At 33.2% G+C, this 25627-nt stretch overlaps 1 protein-coding gene across 1 annotated transcript in view; it reads right to left on the bottom strand.

Moving 5' to 3' along the window:
- Positions 1-25627, bottom strand: part of DPP10 (dipeptidyl peptidase like 10) — a 720618-nt gene that overhangs the window by 525989 nt on the left and 169002 nt on the right. The window lies entirely within an intron of this gene.

Genomic DNA, 25627 nt, shown 5'->3' with positions numbered 1-25627 from the left:
AATAATTACCTACTTCCACCCAACAAATACAAAGTAGATTTGACTTAAATGTAAAGTTCAAATAATAAAATACTAGAATATTAATGATAACATACACATTGTATACTACTTTTTAATAGATAAGTTAGGTGTATTCCTCTTTCTACATTACAAAATATAAGAAAGGAAAAGATAACAGGACTTGAATACTAAAATCAGGCATCACAAACACCCTTTTACATGCAAGAGGTTATAGACAGGAATATTGCATTTTCTTTGCAAAATAATAGCATTGTTTATTTGCTGTATAGATTCATCTTTGTGACTTTTCAGCTATGACCTTCACTTCGGTTGAAAATAAAATGTCAAGGACATATACTAACCTCATTAGATTTTATTTTTAAAAGGTTCAGCACTTATTACAGCAAGAGCTTTGCTTTTTTCCAGCTGAAAAGCTGGGGCAAAGAGTCAATAACTTCAAATGCAATTCCTTTTCACATAAATCAATCACGTATTTAACCCATAAAATAACTGCCAAGAAAAATTTGAAAAAAATATTATAGTAACAATAGTGAGTATTGTTTGATTATAATTTTAGCCTAAGACATTGTGATTGTACAGAGATTTGCAAAATGAAATGCTGTTAGGTGATGATAAATACTTGATCATTTGCCTGGCAGTCCGAAACACCAGAATTTCTTAATTCATTCACAAATTTTCTAGTTTCATTCAAAAAATTTCAAGGCAACAGTGAGGTATTGTAAAGGAAAGGAGACATATCTCTGTCCTGTCCTGAGGGGTTTGCACATGCTTAACAAAAAATATAACAGATGTCAGGCCGGGCGCAGTGGGTCATGCCTGTAATCCCAGCACTTTGGGGGTCCAAGGCAGGTGGACAACTTGAGGTCAGGAGTTTGAGACCAGCCTAGCCAACATGGTGAAACTCCGTCTAAACCAAATTATATAAAACAAAAAATTAGCCTGGCGTGGTGGTGCACATCTGAGGTCCAGCTACTTGGGAGGCTGAGGTGAGAGAACTGCTTGAACCCAGGAGGCAGAGGTTGCAGTGAGCTGAGATCATACCACTGTACCACTATACTCCAGCCTGAGAGACAGGGTGAGACTTTGTCTAAAAAAGCAAATTATATATATATATATATATATATATATATACACACACACACACACACACACACACACATACACACATACACACACAGACATGCACACACACACAGAATAGATGTCAGTATAAGGACAGAGAGTGCTAAATGAGTTTGGAAAAAGGAAATGTCTCACGAAAAAAACAGAGAAGGCCTTACTTAAATATAAAATGACCAACTCTCACTAATTCCTGGGTAAGAATGCAAAATGGTACAGTCACTTTGGAAAATAATCTGGCATTTTCTTATAAAACTAAACAAATTATTTTCATACCATCCAGTAATCATGCTCCTTGGTATTTACCCAAAAGGAGTTAAAAACGTATTAACACAGAAAAATCTACACACAGATGTTTGTAGCAGCTTTTTAAACAATTGCCAAAATTTGAAAGCAACCAATATGTCATTCGTTAGGTGAATGGCTAAATAACCTAGATGAATTGGTTATTATTCTGTGCTAAAAAAATGAGCTATCAAGCCATGAAAAGATACAGAGGAAACTTAAATACATATTATGAAGTGAAAGAAGCCAACAAGAAAAGGCTACACAGTGTATAATTTCAACTACATGACATTTTGAAAAATAAAAAATATAGAGATAGCAAAAATATCAGTGGTTGCTAGGAATTGCGAGGTAAGGAATGAGCAGGTGAACATAGAGAATTTTTAGGGTAGTGAAGTTATTCCACATGGTCCTACAATAGTGGATAAATGTCCTTATTTACTTGTCCAAACCCATAGAACACAATCCACTGGAGAGTGAATCCAAACCGACTTTGGGTGATAATGATGTGGCAATATAGGTTCATCAGTGATAGGAAATGTGCCACTCTAGGGGCGGGGGATGTTGATAATGGGGGAAGCTATGCATATATCAGGCACAGGGGGGTTGGGGGAAGAGAATATGGGAAATTCCTTTCCTGTAACTTTCTCTCAATTTTGCTGTGAATATAAAATTTCTCTGAAAAATAATCTATTAGCAAATAAATAAATAGATAAATAAATAAATAAATAAACAAAAACTCCTGGGTACTACAGGTTTCAAAAGGCAGAGGAAGGGAATACTAGGGGTAGGAGAAGGAGGAAGAACATTTGAGATAAAATCCGGAATTCAGCTTCCATCATAAAAGTATGGGATTTTAATCGGATGAGCTAATTTTATTAGGGCTTCAGAAATATATTTATTCTATGAAGTATCTGAATAAAACCAAGGTTTGACATAAATTTCAAAATTTTTAAATTTCCCTATCACATAAATTTACCATTATTTGTCTAATCAGATCCCTTCCATTTTTAGAGAATTATATTTTTTACCATCTATATTTGATAAACATTGACTTATTTGATACAATAAATTTACGTAGGTAAAGATGAGAGGTAGGCATGTGCTTATTTCAGTGAGAGAGATAATGCTAACACAAACTATTAAATAAATGATCCTTATCTATTACATTTAAAATAGTAACTGTATTGTATATAAAGATCTTTTAAATGTATGCAACTGTTTGTCCTCTAAAAATATTTAGTTTCTTCCTAACGAGTTCCACAGATTTCATTTACATTTTTAAGAAGATGTTAATTTAAGAAAAGGCTGTAAGTCCACCGCATCAAATAATCTTATTTTCAAATACATTTAAAAAAATATTTTGGTAATTTTCAAACATGGTATCTTTCATGTGAGCTTTAAAATCATATTACAACTCATTCATAGAAGTTTTATTAAAATAATACTATATATATTATACACATACACACAACAGTGTAAACTGGAAAATTTTAAACATTTCACAGTAAGGCTTTTCATTCAGAAATATTCCATCCTCATTTTATGTATATTAATACTATTTTATCTTTGATTTTTCATATAAGTCCTTTACCTTTCCAACTGACTTTAGTGCAAAGTATATATAGTTTGTTACTGTAAACTGAGTATTTCCCATTCTCATTCTAAATTATTTTTATACCCATAAGGTTAATGATTACACCATATCACATTTTCTTAGATATTTCAATTATGAATTTTTATTTTATACATATTACATTATAGCATCTGTAAAAATATTATTTTTTATTTCTTTTCCAAAGTTTAAGCAACTAATTATACTATGTATGCATTTGCTTCCCAGATAATTGAAGATTCATATGAAGTTGCAAGAAATATTACAGAGAAATTCTGTGTACCCTTCATTCAGTTTCTCTCAATGACAAGTAACATCCTGCATAATAATATCATGAAAAGAAACTGATACTGATATACTCCATCAACCTTACTCAATTTCCGCAGTTTTATATGTATTCATTTATTCACGTGCATTCTTGTGTGTTTAGTTCTATGCAACTGCATCACATGTGACCAGCACCAAAGTCAAGAACAGTCCCGTCACTAGGATTTCTTGTGCTACCCTTTTACTAATCGTCCCCCCCACCCAATCCCTTGGCAATCAACCGCTACTGTGTTCTCCATCTTTAAAATTCTGTAATTTTAAGAATGCTATATAATCAGAATCATACCACACCTAAGCTTTTGGATTGACTTTTATCACTCAGAATAATTCCCTTGAGATCCTTTCAAGTCGTTGAGTGTATCAATAATCTATTCCTTTTGATGACTGAGTAATATTCCAGGGTATTGATATAGCATTCATTAACTCTTCACTCACTGAAGAACATTTGAGTTATTGTTATTTCTGGTTTGGGGATATTATAAAGAAAATTACTAAAAACATTTGTTTATAGATTTTTGTACAAACATAAATTTTCTTTTATCCGAGACCAATGCCCAAATATGAAGTTGCTGAGTCAAATGTAAACACATTACAGTTTTATTTAAAAATTCCATATGCTTTTTTACCATAGTTGTATCATTTTACATTCTCACTAGCAACGTATAAACGATCTAGTTTCTCTGCATCCTTGGCAGCATTTGGTGCCATTTTAAAAATGACTATTCTTACATATATGTAGTGATATCCCCTTGTGGTTTAATTTGCATTTCTCCAATAGCTAATGAGGTTGAATATCATTTAATGTGTTTATTTATGATCCCCATACAGTCTTCAGTGAAATATCTGCTCATGTCATTCATCCATTTTGTAACTGAATTATTTTGTTTGTGTGTTTGTTTAACTGCTGCATTTGAAGAGTTCTTCGTCTATTCTAAATACAAATCCTTTGTCAGATACGTGAATTTCAAATATTTCCCTCCAGTCTGTAACTTGTCTTTTCACCCTCTTCAGAAAATGTTTTGTGGAGAAAAAGGTATCAATATTTGTGAGGTCCAGGTAATCAATTTTTCCTTTTATGAAACATGCTTTTGTTTTCAAGTCTAACAATGTTTCACCTATTTCCTGGTCTTGAAACTTTCTCCTATGGCTTTTTCCTAAGAAATGTTATAGTTTTATATTTCACATATTAGTCCCTGTTCTATTTTGAGTTGCTTTTTGTATATGTTTGCACATGGCATGAGGCTTAATGTGAAGTTTTGTTTGTTTGCTGGTTTATTTTGTTTTGTGTCTATGGATGACTAATTGTTCCAACTTCGTTTTTGAAAAGCATTTGTTTAATTCTAGTGAATTATTTCATTAACTTGAATGTGAAAAATGATATTGAGCTAGGCAAGGTGGCTCATGTCTATAATCCCAGCTGCTTGGGAGGCTGAGGCAGGAGGATCAGTTGAGTTTAGGAGTTAGTTCAAGGTTAAAGTGAGCTATGACTGTGCCACTACACCACTGCATTCCAGCCTGGGCAGGAGAGTGAGACCTAATCCCTAAAACTAAAAAAAACTTAATTAAAAAAAACACAAAACAATGCTGAATGATCACAGTGTCAGTGACATTCCTGTCTTTGTTTCCATTATGAAATAATCATTATTTCTTTCCAGACGCTTATACAAACATATTATTTTCTTTAATACATTGATATAAAAATTACATAAATAAAATCTCCTGTTTACAACCACCCTATATGTCTGTAACAAAATCCAACCATATTGAATTCTTATTTTTATACTATTACATTAATACGTTAAACTTTTATTTAAATATTTACATCTGTTAATAAATAAAATTACACAGTCCTTTGTTTTCTATTCTGTATTATATTGATCACTTAGCACATTAACACATTTATCAAATATTTTTGGAGTTGTATTTATTTTCTGTGTTATAGAAAAATTTACTAATTTTAATAATAAGAATATTGTTTAACTTCAATTGCCCCTGGAACTTATTCTAAAACCAGCCCTTCAAAGTAATTCAAACACTTGTAAATAAATCTTCTGTTTAAACAATAATGAGGAGAGATTATGTAATTTAAGAATTAATTCATTTGACTTTATTGAATACTGAGAATACTATATACTTTATTCATTTCTTTGTTTTTTTCTTCTTCTGTGTTGCTTTCTTTGTTCCTTTCCTTAAATTTTCCTTAGCTGCCTACCCTGAGGTCTCTTGAATTTTTCATTCCTAGAATAAAGACTCCTTCCTCACACATATAATGAATAATAGCCTCTAAGGCTAACTTCTATCCCCTATCTTTTTTTTTTTTTTTTTTTTTTTTATGAGCAGGCTTCCCCCCGTCTCATCATAATCATTTGGGTTGCTCATCCTTTGCAACCAATCCTCTCACTTCTGAATGTCCCCCACACCCTACTGGGTATTAGTATCCTCATTTTACAGAGAAACAGGCTCAGCAATGTCAACAAAGACCACATAACTAGTAAGTGGCAGAGCTGAAACTTGAACCTGCATCTCTCTGACTTTAGGTTTTCTTCGTTAAACTATACTGTCTCCCAAAAATAAGTTTTCTTTCCTTTTCTCTTTAATAATGTATTAATAGCATCTTTTAACAAGACAATATACAATCTTATAAAAATATTTTAAGAATATTCTTACTGCCTTTTAGCCACAAGAAACAGCTGAAATCCAACTCTTCAGTGTAAGCCCCTCTGGACCTTATCAGCATCCCATTCTGCCTCAACTTGCCCAGGAAGGTAATATTAGCATAATCTGTTTTCTCAAAGAGACAAATGTCACAGCATTCACAAAAATGTAGGATTTTTTTTTTCTTTTGCTTTCTTCAAGACAATTGTCTGCAATATGACTTTAATTCCAAGCTTACCCTCTGCGCGTTGTTACAGGCAATTTATAGTTGCAACAGGACTCAGTCATCAGCAAACATTTATTACTCACATTGCAACCTAATTTAGCAGGAACTTAATTTATGTTAGAATCAGACCCAGGGAGAATCACCTAGAGAAATCTTGCTATTTGATATATTTAAATAATTTTCTCTTAATTTTTACCTAACAAACAGAGAAATCTGGATGTCAATCATTCATCTCAATCGCTCACATTGAGCAATGAGAAGGCAGTTCAGAAGAAAAGTATTAGACTGTAAATCATTTTAAGAGACGTTCTTTCATATAAAGCTCCTTTCTTATTAATCTTTAGAGAAAGAAATTCTAAAATCAATACTTAGTCCCTAATGTAAAGAAAATACTGCTAAAATTTAATATTCACCTCTTATAGGCTGTTCTCTTTACTAGCAAGGTATTTGAGAACATATCTCATCTCTAGTGATTGTGTAACAAAACATAAGGCACAATTACATATATATATATATATATAGAGAGAGAGAGAGAGAGAGAGAGAGAGAGAGAGAGAGAGAGAGAGAGAATATACAGGTATGAAAGTCTGAAAACCTAATATATGTTAACAGTTGCTATTAAAAGTGTAAATATTTGTTAACCTTATCAGATACTATAATTATGAATAGCGACACAAAAATCCAAATAAATGCATGGTTTAACAATTCGCAAGTATTTAGAGACCTGGAAGCAGAATCCTTAATGGTTAAATAGTTACAAGGTAATATAGAATCTTAAGTAAAAAGTTCAGCTTTGACAATACGAATGTGGCAACAGAACTGAAATTGAATAATTCACGCCATGTTCTTTTCTCTGCTCTACTTGGTCATTTAAGATCATAGACTGCTATGGGTATTTCTGTTCTTTCTTCCAAAAATCCAATCTTCCTTTTAAATGGCCTTTTGAAATGAGTTGGCTGCATAATCTTAGAAGAAAAAAAAGAAAGTTCTTCAGCATTCAACTGAAGAAAAGCTAATTTATGACTTTAAGTTCTTGGTTCCTCTTTGCTGAAAATAATTGTGTTCGTTTTATCTAGTTTATTCTTGATATCAGAGGTTCAGAAATATTTCTTTAATTTAAATCCGATTCAAAATAATTTCCTATTAAAACAGAAATAGAAAGAAAAATCTAATCAAGTAGTTATTTAAAATTTTCCACAAGAAGAACAAGCCATTTTCCTTTCTACTCACATGAATCTCCCTTAGCTGGGTTTTCCCAGTACCACCACCTCCATTCCCAAGGCTGTAGTTTAAATATTTATTCTTAATCATTTTCTTCATTTTCCCTGATTAGTGTCATATGGGATAGTCTTCTAGTGCATTTCCATTTTAAACATTATTGAATAGCTCATTGAAAAAAACATCACTTTACCCCTCCTTGCACAGCCAGATGAAACTATAGAATGCAAATCACAATAGTCAATATTAAATTCTAGATTTTTGAAAATATCTGCTGTTGATTTGTACATTCTCTAACTTGTCAGCAGATCCTAAGATTTTGTTTTAGTACTTAATATCTGAAATTTAAATTCTATTCTTATCTTCTTTTTAAAATATCCCTTCTTTTCTTTCCCTACGATGCTGAAATTTTAGGCAGTAGATGAAATATTGTCTAAATTTATGTCATTTGAGATCAGGATAAGATCACAAACTTGTTTTTTTAATGTTTCCTAATTTATCACCTAGAAAATGAACAATGGTTTCTTCTTTTCTACTTAAGAAATTACAATTTTTAAGGTAAATTTAAAAAATAAATATCAATAGTTAATTTGTATGGTAGTTAATATGGTTTGGCTATGTCCCTACCCAAATCTCATTTTGAATTGTAACTCCCACAATTCCCATGTGTCATGAGAGGAACCCAGTGGGAGATGATTGAAATATGGGGGTGGGTCTTTCCTGCACTGTTCTCATGATACTGAATGAGTCTCACGAGATCTGATGGTTTTAAAAATGGGAGTTTCCCTGCACAAGCTTTCTTTTTGCCTCCTGTCATCCCGTTAAGATGTGACTTTCTCTTCCTTATCTTCCACCATGATTGTGAGACCTCCCCAGCCATGTAGAACTGTAAGTCCAATAAATCTCTTTCTTTTGTAAATTCCCCAGTATCAGGTATATATTTATCAGCAGCGTGAAAATGAATACAGTAGTGGAACAGAAAAAAATAAAAATATATATCCTGGTATATTTTGCATAGATTTTTTGGGTTATGTTTTGTTTTGTGTTTTACATAAAAGAAGACTTATATAGAAATCACTAAGCAAATTACTTAGCTCATTTAATTTCAGCCATTGTCTTTATTATTATCAAAATGCAAAATGTATAGGGCCACATAAAACACCTTCACATTGTTCAATTTCAGACACACAAAAAATGTTTTTCATTCTCTCGAAATATGTGTCTTTCATAGTCGTTCTCTTCAGCCAAAATGTTTCTACATGTATTCTCAGATTTACCTTTAGAAACACAATATGAAGTTGTTTCTTCATAGTTACAGGAAAAATATAGTAAAATGTAAAATTCACCCAGAAGTCTCTTTTCAGAAGTGTATTTAACTATGCTGACTTTATAAGTTTCAAAATATGAATCAGAAAAATAATAATCTATAATTCAAGCTCTTTAATGAAGAAAACCAAATAGCTGTCACTTAGTATTGTGAAATGTAATTCATCCATTCAAGCAAAAGTCAAAAAGGAAAAGTTAGTCACACTACATCTGTTTTACAGTCCCAGGAAATCACCTTTGTTCTTCTTGGCATATGAGGGGTTTCCTTCTATATCTCTTTCTTTTGCCTTTTCTTACTCTTTCGACTCTCTTGGTGAAGCAATAGCTAGGTTTCTTGGGGAAAAAAAAGAGTCTGGTCAATTCCTGATCAATTCCACTAATTAGAACTACTTTTGATTCAGATTATCTCTGTATCTTACAAAGCCTAATAATACATACTCCTTAACTTAATTTCTTTCCTGGGTCAGATAATCATCCACTGAATGTTCTTTCCTATCTGAGTATATTTCCAAAATGGGACTTTTGTACAGAAAACCATATTTTAATTATAAATACATTTTTAAAATTCAACATGGGGTAAGACATTAAGACCAAACTGTGCCTATATTAAATAGAATGAGGAGGACAGTTGACAAATAAAATATTATTTATTATCGGCTTCTTTCTTTTTTCTCACCAAACTATGCTCTTTTCTCAACAAATATAGAAATAATATTTAGGAAATTCATACTGAATACATAAAACAAAAGCATAAACTGCAAGAAGTTTACCTCCTACAATGTCTTCACCTTCCCTGCAGTGCCCAGCACACTGTAATAAATCTAACCTCTGCTTCTGTTTTCTCAAAAGGGGATAAGCAATGATGCTTCAAAAACAGTGATCAGAGTTAGAAGGTCATATTTTAGTCCTAATTCAACCCTTCACTAGCAGGTATCTCCTTGGTTAGATCATTCCATTTATTTATGCATCATTTTTTGCATTTGCAAAGACGAAAGGTTGGACTAAACCACACTATATCCAACAGGGTTCTAAGGACTCTAGTGAACTCTTTCAGGACACAGACGAGATGAGGGAAGGACAGAGGTTATGTGATTAGACCTCTTCAACCAGAACGGTGCTGCTTTGGCATGTTTAGTTCTTTGTATAGAATTTTATTTGAAGCATTACGCATACAAACTTGCACACACACAAAACACATACAAACACACATGATGAGCTGCACACTAGCTTGCATCTCTTAGGATTCTCGAATTTCTGGTATATTTTATACTAGCTCTTTCATTTTCAGCAGCTACTCAAAGTGCTCATCAAATAAGAAATGTACTTTTTGGTTCTGAAGGACTATTATTAAATTTTACTTCAAACTTATCATCCCTTGAGTACATAAGTCAAGAGCTTTCGGATTTACTCGTAGTTTTAATTAGCCAAATTAGTCAATCATTCAAAATGCTAATCATTTTCAACCCTCTTTCCGAGACCGTTTTCAAGTTAACATCTCCTGAATATAAGTAAAGAATCTAAATATGAGAAATGTATGAAAGCTTTCCACACTAGGAGAAGAACAGTTACACACTGTGATACATACACATGTGTACACACATACACCCTGAAATGATGTCATCCTTTTACCCTAAAGTGGTACGGCAGCTCTATAAAGTCATACATTTAAGTTCCTCCTTCACATATGCTGCTTGCTTCTATCACATTACCATGACCAAATTTTTATTCCATGTCTTTATTACCGTACACCAGAGGTTTCCGGTGTATGGCTGTGGATTTCAGGAAGACAGGTGTCACAGAAGTCAAACCTGTATTCATAATAACCCAAAGACATTATTGTCCTTGTCAATGGGTTGAAATTTTCACTTGTAATGCAAAAGCAATGGTTGATAAAACTCCAGGTACCCTTTCATGAGTCGACACTGTGACATCAAACAATCGTCATTATATTCTTTATGGCCATATAGCCTCAATTTAAAAATAAACCCAGTTTCAGTTCAGAAGTAGTGAAAAATATTAATTGTACTAAATCTTGACTCTGAACAACTTTTTAAATATTTGTGTCGTGCAGTATGTCAAAAAAATAAAATAAAATAACACCAGCACATACGAAATAGGATGGTTATCTCATGGAAAAGCATATGGGCAGCTGCTTGAGTTATGAGCTAACCTCATCACGTTGTTTTTCATAGAACATTATTTTTAATGGAAGGAATGAGTAACAAATTATAATTATTCAGATTTAAGTGTTTGACAGATGTTTTTTCTTCAAAATGAAGTAACCTTTTTCTTCACAAAACCCACAATTGGTTGTATTTGTTACAAACAATAAAATTCAAGCTTTCTTTTTTTTTTTTTTTTTTTTTTTTTTGAGACGGAATCTCGCTCTGTCACCCAGGCTGGAGTGCAGTGGCGCGATCTCGGCTCACTGCAAGCTCCGCCTCCCGGGTTTCCGCCATTCTCCTGCCTCAGCCTCCCGAGTAGCTGAGACTACAGGCGCCCGCCATCTCGCCTGGCTAGTTTTTTGTATTTTTTTTAGTAGAGACGGGGTTTCACCGTGTAGAGGTCTCGATCTCCTGACTTTGTGATCCACCCGTCTCGGTCTCCCAAAGTGCTGGGATTACAGGCTTGAGCCACCGCGCCCAGCCAAAATTCAAGCTTTCAAGCAAGAAAATGAAATTTAGAAAACTGATTGTCTCCATCTTGAGTTTGAACATTTGTCAATAATTCTCTAGTGAGCTTTTTCTAGTGAAATCATCAGTAAAATTAATCATGATTTTTAACAACTGTACAATCACATGTCACTAAATGACAGGGGTATGTTCTGAGAAATGTGTCATTAGGCAACTTCATGGTTGTGCAAACACTGTGGAATATACTTACACAAGCCGAGATACGAAAGCCTACTGCGTATCCATGCTGTAAGTTACAGCCTATTACTCCTAGACTACAAACCTGTACTGACTGTTAATGCACTGAATACCGTAGGCAATTGTAACAAAATGGTAACTATTTGTGTATCTAAACATAGAAAATGTATAGTAAAAATACGGTATAAATGATAAAAAGAATGGTATACCTGGATAGGGCACTTCAAGAACAGAGCTTGTAGGATTGAAAGTTACTCTGAGTGAGTCAGTGAGTGATGGGTGAATGTGAATGTCTGAGATACTATTGTACACTATTTTAGACTTTGTAAGTATTGCACAGTCTACATTAAATGTATAGTTTTTTCTTTCTTTAATAGTAAATTAACCTTAGCTTCCTGTAACTGTACTTTATCAATGTTTTTCATCTTTGACACTTTTGTAATAATATTTAGCTTAAAAATACAAACACATTTCATAACTGAACACAAATATTTTCCTTCTTTATGTCCTTATTGCATAACCTTTGCCTATTTTAATTTTTTTTTTACTTTTAAGAAATGAAGACATAAACACACACACACACATTAGCCTAGGCCTACACAGGGTCAGTATCATCAATATCACTGTCTTCCACCTTCATATCCTATTCCACCGAAAGGTCTTCAGGGTAAATAACATGCATGGAACTGACATCTCCTATGATAATCATGCCTTCTTCTGAAATACCTCCTGAAGAACCTTTCTGAGGCTGTTATACTGTAAGCTTATGTTTCAATAAGTAGAAGGAATGCATGGTAAAATAATAAAAGTGTAGTATATTAAATACATAATCCAGTAATACAGTAGTCTATTATCATTATTAAGTATTATGTATCATATGTAATTCTATGGGATATAATTTTACAGGACAGGCAACACAGTAGGTTTATTTATGCCAGCATCACCACAAACACCCGAGTAATGCATCACACTACTATGACCTTACTACGGCTACGTCACTAGGTGATAAGAACTTTACAGCTGAATTATAATCAAATGGGACCACCAAAATATATGAAGTCTGTCATTGATCTAAAAGACATTATAACGTGCATGACTGTATAATAAGCTCCACTGACATTTGGAAGACCTGCATAACTCAATGAACTAATATTTTACAAATGACCAATTCATATTACAGAAGCAGATTAAGAGTCTTTCAACGTGTAAGATGAACCAACGGACTTTAATGTAGCAGATTATTAAAATATTATTCAGATTTTACACTGTGATTAACCTTCAAGCATCTATCACTTATCTAGTTTTCAAGAAGTAACAGCAAAAAACCTCTACAATTATCTGAAATAGCTATTAACATACATATTCTAACTATGTGTGTTTATGAGGTCAGAATTTCCACATATACCTCAACCAAAACAACGCATTGCAAAAGAATTAACAGAAGAGCAGATATGAGAATTCTGCCATCTTCCTCTGAGTTAGACATTACATACATTTGTAAAAATGTAAAACAACACCATTTATTTTGCTTTGTTTTGAAACACATAACTGTTTTCATTTTGTTATTTATATTTATATATAATTGTTTTATTATTGTCATCTTAAATAAATTAATACATATTTTATTTGGAATCTCAGAATTTATTTGCAATGTCTAATTTTACAAATGGTGATATATGCAATTCAAATACCCCAAAGCATTTTTGGGTCCTCAATACTTTGTTAGAGTACACTACACTAAGTTCTACTGCATGTACTTTATTGTGTATTTTACAAGTTTATGTTTTTCCACATTTCAAACCGCCAGGGTTATAATAAATATTATTCAAGTCTCAAAAGATGTTGACTTTCTTTTCTATTTGGTAATATCATCAGCTTTAATAACCTTACTCTATTGTATTATTATTTAGTACTTCAATATCAAGAACTTTCACTAAAACAATTCTCTGACATTTTTATTGCAAGAGTGGATAACCAGATAAATTTGTCACTGCTCAATACATATATATCCATTTTATTGTGCTTTGCTCAATTACACTTTGCAGACATTGTTTTTTACAACTTGAAGGGTTGTGGTAGCCTGTTGTCAAGCAAGCCTATTGACACTATTTTTCTGATAGCATGCAGTCACGTCATGTCTCTGTGTCAAACTTTGGTAATTCTCACAATCTTTCAAACTTCATTATTATTATATCTGTTATGGTGATCTATGATCAGGGATCTCTGATACCATTATTGTAGAGGAGCCATGAACCATGTCCATATAAGAGCATAATGTTGTGTGTGTTCTAATTGTGACATCAACCAACTGATCCCCTGTCTCTCTCTCTCTCTTCAGGCCCCCCTATTCCCTGAGACATAATGATATTGAAATTAGGGCAACAGTAGCCTCTAAGTATCCCAGTGAAAGGAAGAGTCAAATATCTATCACTTTAAATCCAAAACTAGAATCAATTAGGCTTAGTGAAGAAGGCATATCAAAAGCTTAGGTAGGCTGAAAGCTAAGCCTCTCGCTCCAAACAGCCAGGAAAAGCTCTTAAGGGAAATTAAAAGTGCTAATCTGGTGAACACACAAATGATAGCAAAACAAAACAGGCTTATTGTTGATATGGAGAAAGTTTTTGTGGTCCAGATAGAAGATCCAACCAGCCACACCTTTCCCTTAAACCAAAGCCTAATCTAGAGTAAGGTCCTAAATCTCTTCAATTCTGTGAAGGCTGAGAGAGATGAGAAGGCTGCAGAAGAAAACTTTGAAGCAAAGAGAGATTGGTTCATGAGGTTTAAGGGAAGACTCTATTTCCATAACATCAAAGTGCAAGATGAAGCAGCAAGTGCTGATGTAGAAACTGCAGCCCGTTATCAAGAAGTTGTAGCTAGGATCATTGATGAAGGTGGCTACACTAAACAAGAGATTTTCAATGTAGACAAGACAAAACAGCCTGCTATTGTAAGAAGATACTATCTAGAACTTTTTTTTTTTTTTTTTTTTTTTTTTTTTTGAGACAGAGTCTCGCACTGTCACTCAGGCTGGAGTGCAATGGTGCGATCTCGGCTCACTACAACCTTCACCTCCCAGGTTCAAGTAATTATCCTGCCTCAGACTCCCAAGTAGCTGGGAGTATAGGCACGTGCCACCCTGCCTGGCCAATTTTTGTATTTTTAGTAGAGACGGGTTTTCATCGTGTTAGCCAGGATGGTCTTGATCTATCTAGGACTTTCATAGCTAGAGAGGAAAAGTCAATGTCTGGTTTCAAAACTTCTAAGGAGAGGCTGACTCTCTTATTAGAGGTTAATGCAGCTGGTGACATTCAGTGGAAGTCAAGCTTATTTACTATCCTCAAAACCCTAGGGGCTTTAAGAATTATGCTAAAGTTACTCAGCTTGTGCTTTATAAATGAAACAAGAAAGCCTGGCTGACAAAACTTAGATATAGTAGCATGGTTTACTAAATATTTTAAATCCACTATTGAGACTTACTGCTCATAAAAATATTCCTTTTAAAATATCACTGCTCATTGACAATACACCTGGTTATCCAAGAGCCCTGATGAAGAGGTACATCAATATTAATGGTTGTTTTCCTGCCTGCTAACACAACATCCATTCTGCAGGCTACGAATCAAGAAGTAAATTTGATTTTCCAATGTTGGTAATTAAGAATTGCATTTGGTAAGGCTGCCATAGATGCTGATTCTTCCGAAGGATCTGGGCAAAGTGAATTAAAAATCTTCTGGAGAGAATTCATATTTCTAGATGCCATTAAGACCATTTGTAATTTATGTGAAAAGGTCAAAATATCAACATTAACAGGAGTTTGGAAGAAGTTGATTCCAAACAGCACTGATAACTTCCAGAGGTTCAAGACTTCAGGGCAGGAAATAACTGCAGATGTGGTAGAAGCAGCAAGAGAATTCGAATTAAAAGTGGAACACGAAGATGAAACTGAACTCTCACAATCTCAAAATAGATCTTGAATGAACAAGGAGTTTTTTCTTACAGATGAAGAGAAAGGACTAGTTTCTTGACATGGAATCTACTCCTAGATAACATACTGTAAACACTGTTGACATGACAACAAAGGATTTAGAATATTACATAAACTTAGTTGATAAAAAAGTAGGATTTGAGAGGAGCAACTCCCACTTTGCAGGAAGGTCTACTGTGGAGAAAATGTTCTCAAACAGCACTGCATGCTATGGAGAAAATTCTGTGAAAGGAAGTGCTAGTCAATGTGGCAAACTTTATTTCTGTCTTATTTTAAGAAATTGTCACAGTCATGCCCACCTTCAGCAACACCACCTTGTTCAGTTATCAGTCATCAACATCAATGCAAGACCCTCTACCAACAAAAAGATTATGATTTGAGGAAGGCTCAGATCATCAAATAGAATTTTTTAACAGCAAAGCAATTTTTATTTAAGTTCTGTTCAATTTTATAAAACATAATGCAATTGCACACTTAATAAACCACAAACACTAAAAATATAACTTTTACATGCAGTGGGAAACCAAAAAAATTGCATGATTTTCTTTATTGGAATAGTTATTTAATAGCAGTGTTCTTAAACTAAACCTGCAATATTACAATGTATGCCTGGATTTATTGAGAACTTAGTTGTAATAGAAACTATTATGAATGATATAATAAAGTAGAAAGCAGTGTAGGTGGTAAAGATATAAACCTTATGCTGGGCTTCAAATATAGTAAGGAATCCAGGTTTATCACAATAAAAGAGGCAGGAAGTAATGATTAAGGTAGAGTTGTAAATGGGTTGGCTAAGTGTTTAAGTGTGAAACACAGAGCTAATCTGAAAAGGTATTTTACCCTCTCTGTTTTTGTTTCTCCTACCCTCCACACCGCACCATAGCCACATTTGCCTCCTAATATTCGAGAAAATATTTATAAACCAAAAAATCAAGCAAAACAGAATAATCAAACAGAAAACCCTAGCCAAACACAACCTAAAGAACAGACTTCAGAGAACACACATGGTGAATAACAGTGATTTTTCAAAAATAGTTTAAAAGATTCTACCAAAGAAAACACAAATAGCTACAGTCTACAGCAAGAAACAAAAGCCAATCCAGAAAAGGAAGAAAAATCTGATTATAAGAGTTCCACATTGTAATAATCAAAATGTATACTTTTCAATCAGAAATTGTAAAGCATCCAAAGAAATAAGAAAGTATAGTCCATTCACAGATGTTAACAGAAACTGCTGCTGGGGAGGCATAGACATTTTATTCAATAAAGAAAGACTTTAAATCAATTGTCTTAAATATGCTCACAGAGCTAAAGGAAATCATGAATAAAGAGCTAAAGGAAACCAGAATAACAATGTATGAAAAAAGTAGAAAATATCCATAAAGAGATAAAAAGTATTAAACTCATACATGCACAGAAATTCTGGAGCTTAAAAGTATAAGAACTTACTTACAAACTCAGTAGAAGAATAAAACAGCAGATTTGAGCAGGCAGAAGAAAGAACCAGTGAAAAAAAATGATAGGTCAATTAAAATTACTGGTATAGAGAGCAGAAAGAAAAAAGAATGAAGGAAAATGAGCAAAGCCTAAGACACATTTATAACACCATCACACATAGCAGCATAAAATAATGGAAATCACAAGAGGAGAGAGAGGAAAAGGGCAGAAAGAGTATTGAAAGAAATCATGGCCAACAACTTGCTAAATTTGGCAAAGACATGGGACTATATATTCAAGAAGATCAACAAACTAAAAAGAAAAAACACTAAAAAATACATTCTGAGACACATTAAAATCAAATATTCAGAAGATAAGAACAAAGACATGATCTTGCAAGCAGCAAAAGAAAACTCTCTTAATACATATAAGGGATTCACAATAAGTTTAACAGGAGATTTCTCAGCAATAAATATAGAGACAAGAAGAAGGTGGAACAACATTTTTAAAGAAAAGAGCTTCCTTCCTTTCTTTCTTCTTCTTCTTCTTCTTATTACTATTATTATTATTATTATTATTATTATTATTATTATTTTGAGATGGGGTTTCACTCTTGTTGCCCAGGCTGGAGTGCAATGGCACAATCTCAGCGAACTGCAGCCTCCGCCTCCTGGGTTCAAGTGATTCTCCTGCCTCAGTCTCCCAAGGAGCTGAGCTTACAGGCTCCCACCACCAGACCCAGCTAATTTTTTGCATTTTTAGTAGAGACAGGGCTTTGCCACGTTGGCCAGGCTGGTCTCAAACTCCTGGTCTCAGGTGATCCTCCTGCCTCAGCCTTCCAAAGTGCTGGGATTACAGGTGTGAGCCTCTGCTCCCAGCCAAGAAGAGCTTTCAAACAAAAATTCTATATCTAGCGAAATCATCACTCAAATGAAGGAGAAACCAAGATATTCTCTGATAAACAAAAGCTGAGGAAAGCTGAGGGAGTTTACAATAAGTAGAACTACCCTCCAAAAATGTTAAAGGGAGTACTTCAGCATGACGTGGAAAAATATTAGACAATAATTTGAAGCCATATGAAGAAACAAAAATCTCTAGTAATGATAACTCCTTAGGTAGATAGAAAAGGCCATCTTATTGTATGTTTGGCTTGTGACTCATCTTTATACTTCTTATATTAATATGATTTAAAAGAAAAGTATATAATAATAATTATAAATCTAGATTGTCACAAAATATATATAGAGATGTAATTTGTGACAAAAACATACTGTAAGGGTGAAGCTGTATGAAAACAGAGTTTGTGTCTGTGATTGAAGATAAGTTAAAATTAATTCAAACTAAACTGTTATAAATTTAACCATGAATTACAGTAACCAACATAACCATAAGAAAAAAAATCACAAGAGGAAATGAGAAGAGATCAAAGAAGGACACTATAAAAATAAATTAAACACAAAATAAGGCAGCATTGAAGTACTTAAAGAAAACAATAAGTTAAAGGACAAATAGAAAATAAATGGAACAATGAAACAACTACTTCATTTTAAGAAATTAAATGTAAAGAAATGTAATTTTCCATTCAAAAGGCTGCAAATGGCAAAATGGATTTTTAAAATTCACTTACTTTCTTTCTAAAGATGTATTGTGGGTGAATGATAGAAAATATATTCTTTGCAAACTGTAACCAAGAAAGAGCAGAATTTGTTATCCTCATATCAGAAAAATTAGACTTTAAGTCAAAATTGTTATAAGAAATGATACTATATATTGAAAAATGGTCATTAAATAGATAAAATAATAATCAGATATGTATGAAATAATAGAGATGCAAATTATACGCTATGGTTTGAGTGACTGTGTTCCCCTCCCAAATTCATATTGAAATATAATCCCCAAAGCAATAGTATTGAGAAGTGTGAACTTTGAGAGGTAATGATTAGGGCCCTACCATTGTGAATGGAAATAATAGCTTTATAAAACAGCTTGGGATTGAAGGGAAGGCTGTCTCTTCCTTCTGTTCCTTCTGTCATATGAGAATGCAGTGTTCCTTCCCTCTGGAGAGTGCAGCAAAAAGGTGTCATCTTGAAAGCAGAGAGCAGCCCCCTCCAGACACCAGTCCTGCCAGAACCTTGATCTTGGACTTTCCAGCTTGTAGAACTGAGAAATAAATTACTATTGTTTATATCACCCAGTCGGTGGTATTTTGTTATAGCAGCACAAATGAACTAGACATTATATGATGTAAACAAGTTTCTAGAAAAACACAAACTTATTCAAGAAGAAATTAAAAAACCTGAACAGATCAATAATGAGTAAGTTACAAAATCATGAATCAAAAACCTTCCTAACAATAAAAAGGCTAGGGCCAGATGACTTCACTTGTGAATTCTAACATTTAGAATAGTTAACACTCATCCCTCTCAAACTCTTCCCAAAATTGTACAAGAAAAGATTACTTACTGTCTCATTCTGTGAAGTTAAAATTACTTTGATATGAAAGCTAGACAAAGATAGCACAAGAAAAGAAACCAACAGATCGATATATCTTATAAATACAGATGCAAAAATCCTTAAAGTATATTAGAAAACTGAATTCTTCAGCATATGAAGAGGCTTATACACCATAAACAAGTGGGTTTTATTCCAGGAGTATAAGAGTGGCTCAACAAAAGAAAATCAGTGTAATACAACATAAAATAGAAAAGGAGGAAAACAAATGATCATTTCAATTTACTGATAAAATGTATTTGACAATATCCAACACTCCTTATAAAAATAGTTTAAGATCTAGAAATAAAAAGAATCTTCCTCAATAATGTAAAGAATCTTTATCTAAACAAACTAAGACTACTCAATGAAGAAAGACTGAAAACTTTCCACCTATGATGGAATAAGATGAGAATAATCACTTTTACCATTGTTTTCTAACATTGCACTGCAAATTCTAGCCAGAGTAACTAGACAAGAAAAAGAACCAACAGATAGTCGATTTGGACATGAAGAAGTAAAGTTATCTCTGTTCACAAATGGCATGATCCTCTATACATAGAAAATCTCAAAGAATCTACAATAAGCTACTAAACCTAACATGATTTCAGCAAAGTTGAAGAATATAAGATTAACACTCAAAAATCAGTTGTGTTTCTGTATACCAACAATGATTAATCAGAAAAAAATATTAAGATTCTATTTACAGTATCATACAGAATAAAATAATTAGCAATGAACTTAACCAAGTGTAAAAGACTTTTACATGATAAACTACAAAATGTTGATTTTTGTTTTATTTAAATTATTTCAAGAACATAAAGACATTCTATATTTATGAATTGGAACACTAATATTTCTAAGATGGTAATATTACCTAAAGCAAATACAGACTCAATGTAATTACTATTAAAATTCCAACTGACTTTCTTGCAGAAATAAAAAAGCTAATCCTCAAATGTATATGGAACTGTGATGGGCTCTTCATAGCAAAGTAATATATGTATTTTTAAAGTGTAACAGTCACACTTCCAGATTTCAAACACTTCCACAAAGCTGCAGTAATCAAAACAATGCAGTACCAGCATGAGGATAAATATAGAGATGAATGAAGTAAAATTGTAAGCCCAGAAATAACTCATATATCTATAAACAAGAACAATCAACAAGGGTCACACTATCATAATTGGGAAAGAACAGTCTCTTCAATAAATAGTGCTTGGTGAAATGATTGTTCACATGCAAAAATTAAAGTTAGACTCCCTAACTCATACCATATAACAAATTAACTCAAAATGGATCAATGACCAATGTAGATAAATCAAAACCATAAACTTATTTTAAAAACTGAAAAGATAGATCTTTGTGACCTTGGATTCAGCAATGTATTCTTAGATATGATATCAAAAGCATAAGAAAAAATAAGTAAATGAAGAACTTTGTGCACCAAATGAAACTATCATGAAAGTAAAGAGACAAACTACATTATAGAAAAAAGTATACGAAAATATGTTTCTGACAAGAGATTAATATCTAGAATAAAGAACTCCTACAACTCACTATCAGTAAAACCAGCAAGTCCCTTAAAATGGGCAACAGGCTTAAATAGACATATCTTTAAAGAAGATATATAAATGGCCAATAAACACATGAGAAGATGCTCAGTTATTATTGTTAATTATTAGGGAAATGCAAATTAAAACCAAATGAGATACTACTTCATATCTCTTGAATATCCATAAATGAAAAAAAAAAAAAAGAGAAAACAACAAGTGTTTGTAAGCATTTGGAGAAACTGGAACACATGAATATTTCTGTTGGGAACGTAAGATGGTTCTGCTGCTGTGGCAAATAGTTCTTCAGACATTTAAACACAGAATTACCATATGACCTAACAATTCCATTCCTAGGTATATAACCTCAAAAAACTAAAAACATGGACTCAAACAAATACACACAGGTTCACAGTAGCACAATCTGTGGAACATGCATACAGTGGATTGCTATGAGCCATAAAAAGGAATGAAACACTGTTATAAGTGACTTGGTGGATGCACTTCTAAAACATGAAAAGTGAAAGACGTTAGACACTAAAGGTCACATATTATTTGATTCCATTTATGTGAAATATCTAGAAACAGTAAATCTTCAGAGAAATGAAGTAGATTGGTGATTGCCAGGGGATGAGGGAGTTGGGATATGAGGAGCAACTGCTTAAACCCAAAAGGTAGAGTTTCCTTTTGGGATGATGAAAATGTTTTGGAACTAGATAGGAGACTCTTTTTGACAGAGTTATGCTCTCTTGCCCAGGCTGGAGTGCAGTGGCAATGATCATGGCTCACTACAGCCTCAACTTCTCAGTCTCAAGCAATCCTCCTGCCTCCTGAGCAGCATGTCCCAACACACCTGGCTAATTGTTTTAAAACACTTAGTTGAGATGGGGTCTCACTATGTGGCCCAGTATGGTTTTGCAGTCCTAGGCTCAAGTGATCCTCCTGCCTTGGCCTCCTCAAGTGCTGGGATTATAGGCATGAGCCACTAAACCCCATCATAACTCTCTCTTTTATGGAAACCTGACTTCTCAGAGACCAGGCTATCTAATCATGCATTAGAGGCCAGAATATCACATTTCTAAATCAAATTTCTATTAGGAAGAAGCAAATAACATATATGACAAAATATTAAAGTTGTACAACGACATAATTTTATATAATATGGTTTAGGATAGAAAATATGAATTTATATTTTATCGCGGGTATTTGAGGTTCTGAAAAATTATGAAACCAGAAATAAAAATACATACAGAATTTACACTTATGATTTTCACCTTCCCACTTCTGTCACTTCCTCCCTTTCTGCCCCTTGTCCAAATTTTTACACCTCCATCCTCAGTTGAAGTCTTTCTCTGTTATGCCTTCCCTTTTAGAAATACACAGAATTACTTTACTAATTACAAAACTCATGGGAAAGAATAAAGGGAAATTTATTTTTCTAAAATATTTTTTGCCCCTATCTTCCATGGGTGCAAGAATATGTCTTAACTTATATTACAAGGATTATGACACATGCCAAAGCCAAAAGTGCCTGAGATAGTGATCCAGCATCTCAGACTTTTGGTTGTGTGAAATTAGCCAATTTACTTCAACTTGTAAGACTCAAATGAATACTCTAGAATGTAAATAGATGAATAGTATCAATGCAATATTAGTGATGTGAGAAAAAATAAAATAGTACATGTAAAGCACTTAGTACAACATCTGGCAAAAGAAGGTATACATAAATGTTAATAAGTTCTCTTCTGACTCTTGTAAAACTAAGCACATTATAATGTAAACCAAATTCATCAGTTATCTGATTGGACACTCTAACATTATGAGGGTAACTAAGGGAATCAAATATGGCTTAAATATATAAATGAAACTTTAAAGGAAAGACAAAAAAGTAACTACTTTTATTCCACTAATGCCAGAGAAAATTATTTTTTATTCAACATCAGAGATAAATCTATTTTGAAAGGCAACAACAATCCATATCATCCAGGGGGAAACTGTTAGAATCTGTCATTGTTTTCTCTGCAGCCTGATTATGCCTGGGTAATGCTACATTGAAATCTGTGTTCAATCTGTGCTGTTCGTGAAAAAAACAAGCAGAGACACATTAGATTATGTCTATCAATACAACACATCTCCTGTCTTAATTCAACAAAATAAACAATTTGCATCTTGGTTGATGCCGATGTTTACAAGTAGTGCAAATCTAAAAATGTGTAAAACATTATTTTCCCCTCATAAAGCATAATGGGGATAGTTTAATCATTGCTTTGACATTTTAAAACACAGGTCAGGTGCTTAAATGACACCTATTAAATTACAGATGCCAAGATACTGTTTGCAATATAGTACAACATAACATTTTAACTAACTATACCAGGAGCTGTCATTTTGTTAGAGCAAAATAGTAACTAGAGTGAATTCACTTTGAGTTTTTGCATAACAATAACAGATCAGCTGTCATCAGTTCAATAAAGTCCTTAATTTTGTTAAATGCTTTCTAGGAAATGAGTTTCACGTGTGTGTGTGTGTGCAGGCATATGAATCTTTTTAAAGCTCTCTTTCAAAGGGTCAAGTCTTTTTTTTTAATCTGGTGTCTTAACAATAGGAAAAGAGAGAATTCTTTACCTCAACATCATATTTGTGGGCACATAACAAGGCTAGGAGATGAATCCAAGTCAGTCTAATACCAAGGTCAATTTAATCACTCTATCTACTATACTTTCTCCACAAACTAGCTGCTGAAGTCATCCAAAGCTGTTGACCTTAGCTGTGTTATGTAGAAAATTGCTCTACTTCCTTTAAACTGATGTGTTATAAGGGTTAAATGAGATGATCGTGTGCACTGTATATTTAAGTTGATGTAAGAAAGGCATACTTCCTTAAATGCTGTCTTGTAGTCTTTGGTTTCTTTTGTTGATTTTTCTGAATAGGGCTGCCTTTGTTTCTCTAATTTCCTTCACTTCCTTAATTCTATGTTTTGACTCAGATGAACTAATTGAGCATAGTTTCATGGATGTAATCCATATCTGATATTAAAGACTTATCTAACCATCAACATCACTGTGGCAGTATCAACCTGTGTAAGTTATTACCCAACATGGCATATGAAATTAGTTTAAAATTCTTAATCTTAGAGATACTTCTAGAAGTGAAAATAAAGACATCTCTATTGCAGAACTGAAAAATTACTATTAAATTCTTGTTTAACTGAGATCAAGCCGAGCTCTCATGATTCCTACATCAATGCTTGGTTTCTTTCATACTCTGATAAACCCGCAAAGAACATCCACCGTGCACACCTAAAAAGTGTACTAAAGGAATGAATCCCACTATTGTAACAGAGGGTAACTGGGAAGTTTCCAACAGAAACAAGAGCTAGAGCTAACAATGAAGACTACATTTTGGTGCTTTCCCATTTTATCCTTAGTCAGCCATTACAGATAATCAGTGTGATGATTCTGTCTTGATATTGACTGATTACAGACACAGTCAAAGGGCAACAGGTCATTGTTGCTGAAGAACTGTGAAGTATACACAGTTCTCAGGTGGCTATTTCCATATGGCAGATGGATTAAAGAGCCTGATGACTATCCTATATCAAATGCATTTTGACTCATAAAATATGCACCTTTGTTCTTAAAAGAGGCCACAATTTGTAATCGTATTCTGCACAAAATGTTCTCCCAAGTATAGTCCTTCTCATTCCACATATTAAATGTAAAAATAAGATCGCAAAGTAGATGCATAGCTTTACTAGACTGATTTCCACAACTTTAAGCATGAATGTACTCTCATATATTTGTAGAGTATAATTATTGATCTTATAGTTAACATATTATCAAAATAAATGTGGATAAATTCTTTTTCTTTAAACAAACCCAACAGAAAAAAAAATGTAGGCTTCATCAATACATCTGAATAAGTCCACCCTGTAATTAAAAAAATTGAATAATTTCTTCCTTTCAGAAATACTTATAAAATGAAATACTTGAATAGTCTATTCTTCAAAAATAGTTAGGACTTCTCTTCACACGGCAACGAAGAGTCTGATAATTTTAGAAATGAAGGCACATGTGTCAAATTACTTCTGTAATAAATTTGCAATCAAACCAAAATTACAATGAACATGTGTTTCTCTGGTTATAGGCGTGCATTCCTTAGCACTTACCTGCAAATTGTTATGCTATTTTGAGTAAAACAGTTTCTAAAACATTTCTTTGACTAAATAACTTTTTGTATGCTTTCATCTTTGAAAACAACCCATTAAATACACGCTCATGGTAGAAAAATCTTAGTGAAAGAGCCCACCATATTTCATCTGTTGCTATATTTGTCACTAGACAAGGCATTATTATCGTTGGTAGTTGTTATTAATATATTAGACAATAGACATTAGAGTTATAACACACTTCAAGAGATCACTTCACATTCTAGCAAACCAAAGATATCCTTGTCTTCAATGAAACACTGAAGCCATAGAAGTAAGTGACTAGTCCAGGG

This window comes from Trachypithecus francoisi, unplaced genomic scaffold, assembly GCF_009764315.1.
Source record: "Trachypithecus francoisi isolate TF-2019V2 unplaced genomic scaffold, Tfra_2.0 Lachesis_group13, whole genome shotgun sequence".
In the NCBI taxonomy this organism is placed as follows: Eukaryota; Metazoa; Chordata; class Mammalia; order Primates; family Cercopithecidae; genus Trachypithecus; species Trachypithecus francoisi.
The sequence above is the reverse complement of the archived record's forward strand: the minus strand, read 5'-3'. Positions and strand labels throughout refer to the sequence as shown.